Below are 7577 nucleotides of genomic sequence, written 5' to 3' on the forward strand. Positions count from 1 at the left end.
GTGTCCCCTCCGTCAAGAGACACAGAAGGGCTCCCACTGCCGTAAGGAGTACCAAGACAAGTGCCCCTCCGTAAGGACTAACAAGAAGCGTCCCTCTCAAGGACAACAGAAAGTGTCCCCTCCGTAAGGAGAACAGAAGTGTCACCCTCCGTATAGGAGAACAGACAGTGTCCCCTCCGTAAGGAGAACAGAAGTGTCCCTCCTGTAAGGGACATGAAAGGTCACCTGCGTAAGGACAAGCAGAAGCGTCCTCAGTTAAGGAGAACAAGAAGGTCCCCTCCGTAAGGAGAACAGAAGTGTCCTCTCCGTAAGGAGAAACAAAGAAGTGTCCCCTCCGTAAGGAGAACAGAAGTGTCCCTCGTAAGGAGAACAGAAGTGGTCCCCTCCGTAAGGAGAACAAGAAGTGTCCCCTCCGTAAGGAGAACCCAGAAGTGTCCCCTCCGTAAGGAGAACAGAAGTGTCCCTCACGTAAGACAACAGAAGCTGTCGCCCTACCGTAAGGAGAACAGAAGGTCCCCCTCCGTAAGGAGAACAGAAGTGTCCTCCGTAAGGAGAACAGAGTGTCCCTCCGTAAGGAAAACAGAAAAGGTCCCCTCCGTGAAGGGAGAACAGAAGTGTCCCTCCGTAAGGAGAACAAGAAGCGTCCCTCCGTAAAGGACACAAGCGTCCCCGTCCGTAAGGAGAACAGAAGCGTCCCCTCCGTAAGGAGAACAGAAGCGTCCCTCCGTAAGGAGAACAGAAGCGTCCCCTCCGTAAGGACAACAGAAGTGTCCCCTCCGTAAGGAGAACAGAAGCTGTCCCCTCCGTAAGGAGAACAGAAGCGTCCACCTCCGTAAGGAAACAGAAGCGTCCCCTCCGTAAGGAGAACAGAAGTCCGTCCGCCTCCGTAAAGGAGAACAACAGAAGCGTCCCCTCCGTAAGGAGACACAGAAGCGTCCCTCCGTAAGAGGAGAACAGAAGGTCCCCTCGTTAAGGAGAACAGAAGTGTCCCCTCCGTAAGGAGAACAGAAGCGTCCCCTCCGTAAGGAGAACAGAAGTGTCCCCTCCGTAAGGACAACAGAAGCGTCCCCTCCGTAAGGAGAACAGAAGTGTCCCCTCCGTAAGGAGAACAGAAGCGTCCCCTCCGAGCCTGCTCCAGAGCAAACCATTGATACAGTGTTACATAAGATGCCTATGTCTTATACAGAGAGAGATCCTCTTCGTACCATGTCTGTGCACCTACTGGTTTTCTCCAGCACGGAGACAGAGGCTGTGTCCCCCCCCAACTGGGAACCCTATATAATACACTACTTTTGACCAGGGAACCATAGGGCTCTGGTCAATAGTAGTTCACTGTATATGGAATTTAAAAAAAGTAGTGCACTATATTTTGGAAAAGAGTGTAATTTGGGACGCAGCCTTAACATTGTGTAGTGGAGCTCGATGAGATACCCAGGTGATTACCATCCTATGTCCAGGCATGCATTATTAACCACATGTCTACGTCATCACTCATGGTTTGACGAGGGGGGGGGGGTAATTCACGTAGCTGATGATGCGCTCCCCCTCGCGCTTCAAAGTGAAGTGAGGCTCGAGCAAGATAACTCTCCCAAAGCAGCGCGCGGCGCAATCACGTTGAAAATAAATTTGTATTAAGGAGAGAAAAGGGAAATTGGGAAATATCTCTGTTTTTCCCCCTTCGTCTTCTTGACTTGACGTTATAACGCGCCGCGCCGCATGTCAAATAAAATGATAGCAGTCCATTAACTGAGAGACAAGACACCACAGCCTCGACCGTCCTTCTGCGCAAGGATGTCAGTACAAGTGCGCCAGTGAGCGTGTGTTTTGAATTCAAATGGGAACCAACACACATCCACCATCCATGGCCGAAAAAATGGTAAATGCAGAGCCTGAGACGGAGCTTGAGCCTACTGGACGATAGAACACTATTCAACACGAGAATCGATTCCATTCTAGAATCAAACTATCGTCAGACTCCGGCACGTCGTTGCCATCATTTACCACAATGCAGAACGTGACATGCGTTAAGTGCCCTTTTCAAACATGGATGACAATGCGTTATAGGTTTCTCTATACGAATCTACTCAGCCAGKCATGCTGAGAAACATAGGAGGATGATAATGATGCACGTACCATATTGACTTCAGACACCATGTCTATGCTGGCTATGTCTATATTCATCCCCACTGCCACCGGCGCACCTGTGAAGCGAAGAAAAACAGGTTATTAATCAAAGAGAAGGGGATCATTTCTTTACCTATTAGAAATAAGAATTTGGTGACCGTTATTCTAGAACGTGGTACCGTTCTTCTACCAGTAGGTTGCTGTCAATGATAGATCGCCACGTTCTCTCATCAATGTACATGATACATGTTTTAATGCCGTCTTAATGATTATCATCGTCAATTAAAATGGCTATAATCATCAGCATCATCATTTGGAACTCCCTTGATGATTTCCGTTTCAGACAGAATGGTAGGCAACCAGAAGTTCAATAGGCTACCAGCTGCGAATAGAATCGACCATCAAGTTAAGAGACCCTTCTTCTCCACACAGAATAGGCCAGCATGTCTTATTTCATCAATAGAAGGTGGTACATTGGAAAAGGTTTTTGGTGACGGGGAAACGTAGCCTAGTCTATGGATGGAAGATTGATCATGAGGGGGGAAAAAATTGTACCAGAGTTTTTTTTTGCAGCAATTCATTAAACATGTATAGCACTGCGCGTCATAAATGGCATCAAACATGACATTCATCATCTCGATTTGCTTTCCTTTTGTCTTTCTTCTTACCTCCAAAATCTGGCCTCAACCGAATGTCGTAGCCTTTCATCAGTCTGTCGACCGTGTCTTTAACCAGCGGCATATTACTGGGATCCCTCAGATCTTTGGCGCTGAGGGGAAAGACAGAACAGAAGGGGTCGGCATGCAAATACCTACTTAAAGACAAGATAGGCGCGTTAAATAGCCTAGGATACATGCCATGCAATGGAATTGAATAATGCGCGTAAAAACACAAATTCTAATTTACCTTTGCGCACAGCAGATAAAAGTAAAAAAGAACGAAAACGTTAAAATTCCAAAGTGGTTTTTCCTGAGCTTCCCCATCGTAACGGTTGTGATGCGAGTGAGGAGAACGCACATTCAACTTACTCCAGAAAGCTCCGAGAACCCAATGAGGGGCGCATGCGTACATCCTACCAGAAGATCAAACACTGGCTAGTGATGATGGTGGATGAGCCGTTTCCATTGCTGAGAAACAAATTAAAGGGACAAGTGGATGGATGAGCGTAATGAAGAAAACATCTTATGCCGACCCGACCACTAGAACCTAACAGCCGAAATACAATTAGTATCATTCCAGCTTAATCCTTATATTGGCTTATGTTGATAGTTTAGAGAACTTTGCAATGAACAGTGCAAACCAATTAATACAATCAATAGGATATAGTATATTTTATATTAAAATCAATAGGATATAGTGAATTACAGTATTATACATTGTCAGACTCTCACAAATTTAAAGTCAACAAAGTTTATTGTGTCAAATGTTGTGACAATCATTATAACTTCTCATAAGACGTTGGTAGCAAGACATTAAATCATTAAATCTACAGACACACATCACATCAAGTCAGACTATATGATAACATTAATAAAAACGTATATTAATATAAAAGCAAGTACAATAATAACAATAGCCAACATTTTGTCTTGCACATCATGTTTTAGAATGAAGTGGGGGGGGGGGCAAGCGCCATTGAAACCCCTTCACAACATTAAAATTTCTTTTACTTGCACATATAACCATATGTATTGCACAAACCTAGTTAGAGCAGCTCAATTTCATTCACTCAATTCAACAGCATGACCAATAGGCTCATAGCCCTTATAATAAATCCTCCAATTCTAAATATGGTCCCTGAGTGTTTTAAAGAGGCTACACAAACACAGCAGCTGTGTAGAAATATTAATCAAATAGAAATTAAAAAGCAATTCAATAGAAAACCAAGGTAATCCAAGGTTCTCGTGCCCTAGGCAGTGTTTCAGAGGCCTATCTGTGTACTATGAATCATCAGTGTTTTCAGAGGCCTATTGTGTACTATTGTCAGTGTTCAGAGGCTCTTCGTGTACTATTCATGTTTTCAGAGGCCTATCTGTGTACTATCATCAGTGTTTTCAGAGGCCTATCTGTGTACTATCAGTGTTTCAAGAGGCCTATCTGTGTACTATCTCAGTGTTTCAGAGGCCTTTGTGTACTATCATCAGTGTTTTCAGAGGCCTTCTGTGTACTATAACATAGTGTTTTCAGAGGCCTTCTTACTGTAATCATCAGTGTTTTCAGAGGCCTGGTCCTCTGTTGTAACTATGAATCACTCCAGTGTTTTCAGAGGCCTGTCTGTGTACTATGAATCATCAGTGTTTTCAGAGGCCTGTCTGTGTACTATGAATCATCAGTGTTTTCAGAGGCCTGAAACCCCGCATGCAGTCTTTTTCATTTGATTTTCAAAATCACCACTGTACGTCTAGTAAAATCACTGTGTGCATTTATTTCATGAAAAGAACTCCACATATATTTTGAAATCATTTATTTCGCTGAGCCTCCTTTTTCTATTGAAACGCTCAGTCTGATCGTGCGGTCGTGTTAAATGTATTTACATACACAATCCTGATTGGCAGATAGGATTGTCTAGACTCTAGAGAGCCTAGCCCGCTTACCCCTTCAAAGTAGGAAGATGCATATGCAAATAAAAGATGACTGGTCATTGGTCAGAATAATCAGATCAGATTGTGATGTCATGCTGTGGATCAAAAATTCCGTAGATGTGGTAAAGGAGTCAATGGAACGCATTGGCTCACATTCAACAAATCTGACCTATCAAAGTGGATATTCGTGTTGATTTATACATTATAACAGGCCCACAATGTGGTTAGTTATGTCCAATTTGGATACATTTGGCTGTTTTCGTTGCCTAACATTTAGAAGGTGTCCCTTTTCAGGTTTAGAAGAAGTGATTGCTAAATGCTAACTTCTGTTTGTATAAGCTGGTAGCATAGCTAGCATACAGAAATCTGTGGTGGTAAGCAAAGTCATTTTAACTGTAATGCAGTTGATTGGTGATGATGACATGAACATGTGTTGGGGTTTGACATCCATAAAAGCATTATACTCTGATTTTTAYCTCAACATAGTGTGACATACACATATAAAACATTATACTAATTTTGCTGGGGGACAATGAGGACATTCGGAATCTTTCCCCCACGGCCGTTTCCCCCACGGACGTTTCCCCCACGGACGTTTCCCCCACACGTTTTCATGGCGATTCCACTGTTTTGGTCAAGTTAGATTGACCACTTTACCACATCTATCTTACCCAAACAGGCTTAAATTCCAGGCATCATTTTAACAATTTCTGAGTGTTATTTCGACCTCATAGTGTGGAAATATTATTAAAACAAATAGGAAAATCACTGCCACTTTAATACAACCAGAACTAGAGCCATGACTGGGGAGGACAGGGAATGTAGAAAGAGAAATTCAGTCAGTGAGTCACACAATTCATATTGTCAAGTTGTGTAGAGTTCTATTTCACAGGCCATGTAATAAAACATAACATAAGAGAAAGGAGAAGAGAGGAGGAGGGGTGAAGAGGAGAGGAGACGAGAGAGGAGAGGAGACGAGAGAGGAGAGGGGACGAGAGAGGAGAGAATAGGGAAGAGGAGAGGGGACGAGAGAGGAGAGGGGACGAGAGAGGAGAGGGGACGAGAGAGGAGAGGGGACGAGAGAGGAGAGAATAGGGAAGAGGAGAGGAGAGGGGGACGAGAGAGGACGAGAGAGGAGAGGAGACGAGAGAGGAGAGGGGACGAGAGAGGAGAGAATAGGGAAGAGGAGAGGGGACAAGAGAGGAGAGGGGATGAGAGAGGAGAGGGGAAGGGACAGAGAAAGACAGAGAGGGGGTGGAGGGAGAGAGAGACAGAAAGTGGGGAGGGAGAGAGAAAGACAGAGAGAGAGGGGTTAGAGGTGAGAGAGAGACAAGAAAGGGGGGGAGAGAGAGACATAGAAGGGTGGAGGAGAATAGAAAGACAGAGAGAGAGGGGGTGGAAGGGAGGGAGAGGACAGAAGGGGAGGAGGGAGAGAGAAGCAGAGAAGGGGGTGGAGGGAGAGAGAGACAGAAAGGGGGGGAGGGAGAGAGAAAGACAGAGAGAGAGAGGGGTAGAGGGTAGAGCGAGACAGAAAGGGGCGGAGGAGAGAAGGATAGGGGAGAGCATAACAGAGAGAGTAGGTCGGGGGAAGGACGAAAGGGGAGAGAGAGAGACAGAGAGAGTAGAGGGTAGCAGAGAGGGGGATGGGAGAGAGGAGGATGGGGAAGGAGGGAGAGGAAAGAGGAAGAGGGAAGGATTATCGGAGATATGTGGCTTTTCAGTTAGATTTTATAGTAGTAGTACAAGGCATTATGAACATGAGCTAATTTAATTTGAAAATAAATAATGTGCAGTCAGGTTTACCTCGGGGGCTGGGCAAACACCACCACGTGTGGTGCTTCCCAAATGGCACCTTATTGCCCGTAGGTTTATTTTAGTTTTTTATTTAATCCTTTATTTTTTAACTAGGCTATTTCTGGCCACCCCAGGGGTACCCACACTAGGCCCGCCTGCCGTCATCAGGTTTGCCCACCACTAGTGTTCCGCTGCTGGCGTCATCAGGGCCCACTTTCATCGGGCCGCCTGCCGTCCCAGGGCCCACCACTAGCGCCTGCGCTGCGTCCAAGGGCCACCACTGGAGCCGCCTGCCGTCCCCAGGGCCCACCACTAGGCCGCCTGCCTCGTCCGAGGGCCCCCACTGGGCCGCCTGCCGTCCCAGGACCCAAGAACTGTCTAGTTAGAAGTAGTTGTTTACAGAGGGTAATTAGGGTATCTTAGACAGTCTTTGAAATCTATTATCGCTCCTTCTCCACAGGGAGTTGTGATTTGAGAGACAGAAAGAGCACACAAAGCTATGTCTGACCTGAGAGGGAACACACAACATGACACCATCACACCACACACATATACATACATACAATCATACATACATGACATTTATCATACATTACAGTACATACATAGCTATCATACATACATACATATCATATTCATATCATTACGACATTTACACAAACATACATACATAGACACACCCACCCATAACACATACATACACAGATCTATAATCAGAGACAAGAGAGAGAAACGACTAGCTAGAGAGGATATGGCGAGGGGGGAATGAAGAGAGAGAGAGAGAGGGAGGGGAGGGAGAGAGCTGATGAAGGAGCATGAGAGAGAGATTGTACAGAGGACACAAACCCACACACACACCCACACACACACACTAACACACAACATAACACACACCCACCACACCACACACACAACACCCACAACACCACACACACACACACACTACACACATGGGTTCACACACAGGGAGAAGTCGTTACATAAGAGTGGTGGAGTGTAAATCTGCCATCATTGTTTCCTGTAGAATGTTGATGCTTGTTTGTTGGAACGTTCTGCACATCTTCTCAGACAACCAAT

At 45.4% G+C, this 7577-nt stretch overlaps 1 long non-coding RNA gene across 1 annotated transcript; it reads right to left on the reverse strand.

The window, feature by feature from the left end:
• Positions 1 to 2132: 2132 nt before the first annotated feature.
• LOC112070226 (uncharacterized) lies at positions 2133 to 3156 on the reverse strand. Its single transcript, XR_011475540.1, has 3 exons — positions 3031 to 3156; positions 2793 to 2893; positions 2133 to 2201 (listed from the first exon to the last, which is right to left on the reverse strand). It is a non-coding gene; the product is annotated as an uncharacterized lncRNA (long non-coding RNA).
• Positions 3157 to 7577: the final 4421 nt, after the last annotated feature.

The sequence above is a fragment of the Salvelinus sp. IW2-2015 genome, unplaced genomic scaffold (genome assembly GCF_002910315.2).
Source record: "Salvelinus sp. IW2-2015 unplaced genomic scaffold, ASM291031v2 Un_scaffold1265, whole genome shotgun sequence".
Classification (NCBI taxonomy): Eukaryota; Metazoa; Chordata; class Actinopteri; order Salmoniformes; family Salmonidae; genus Salvelinus; species Salvelinus sp. IW2-2015.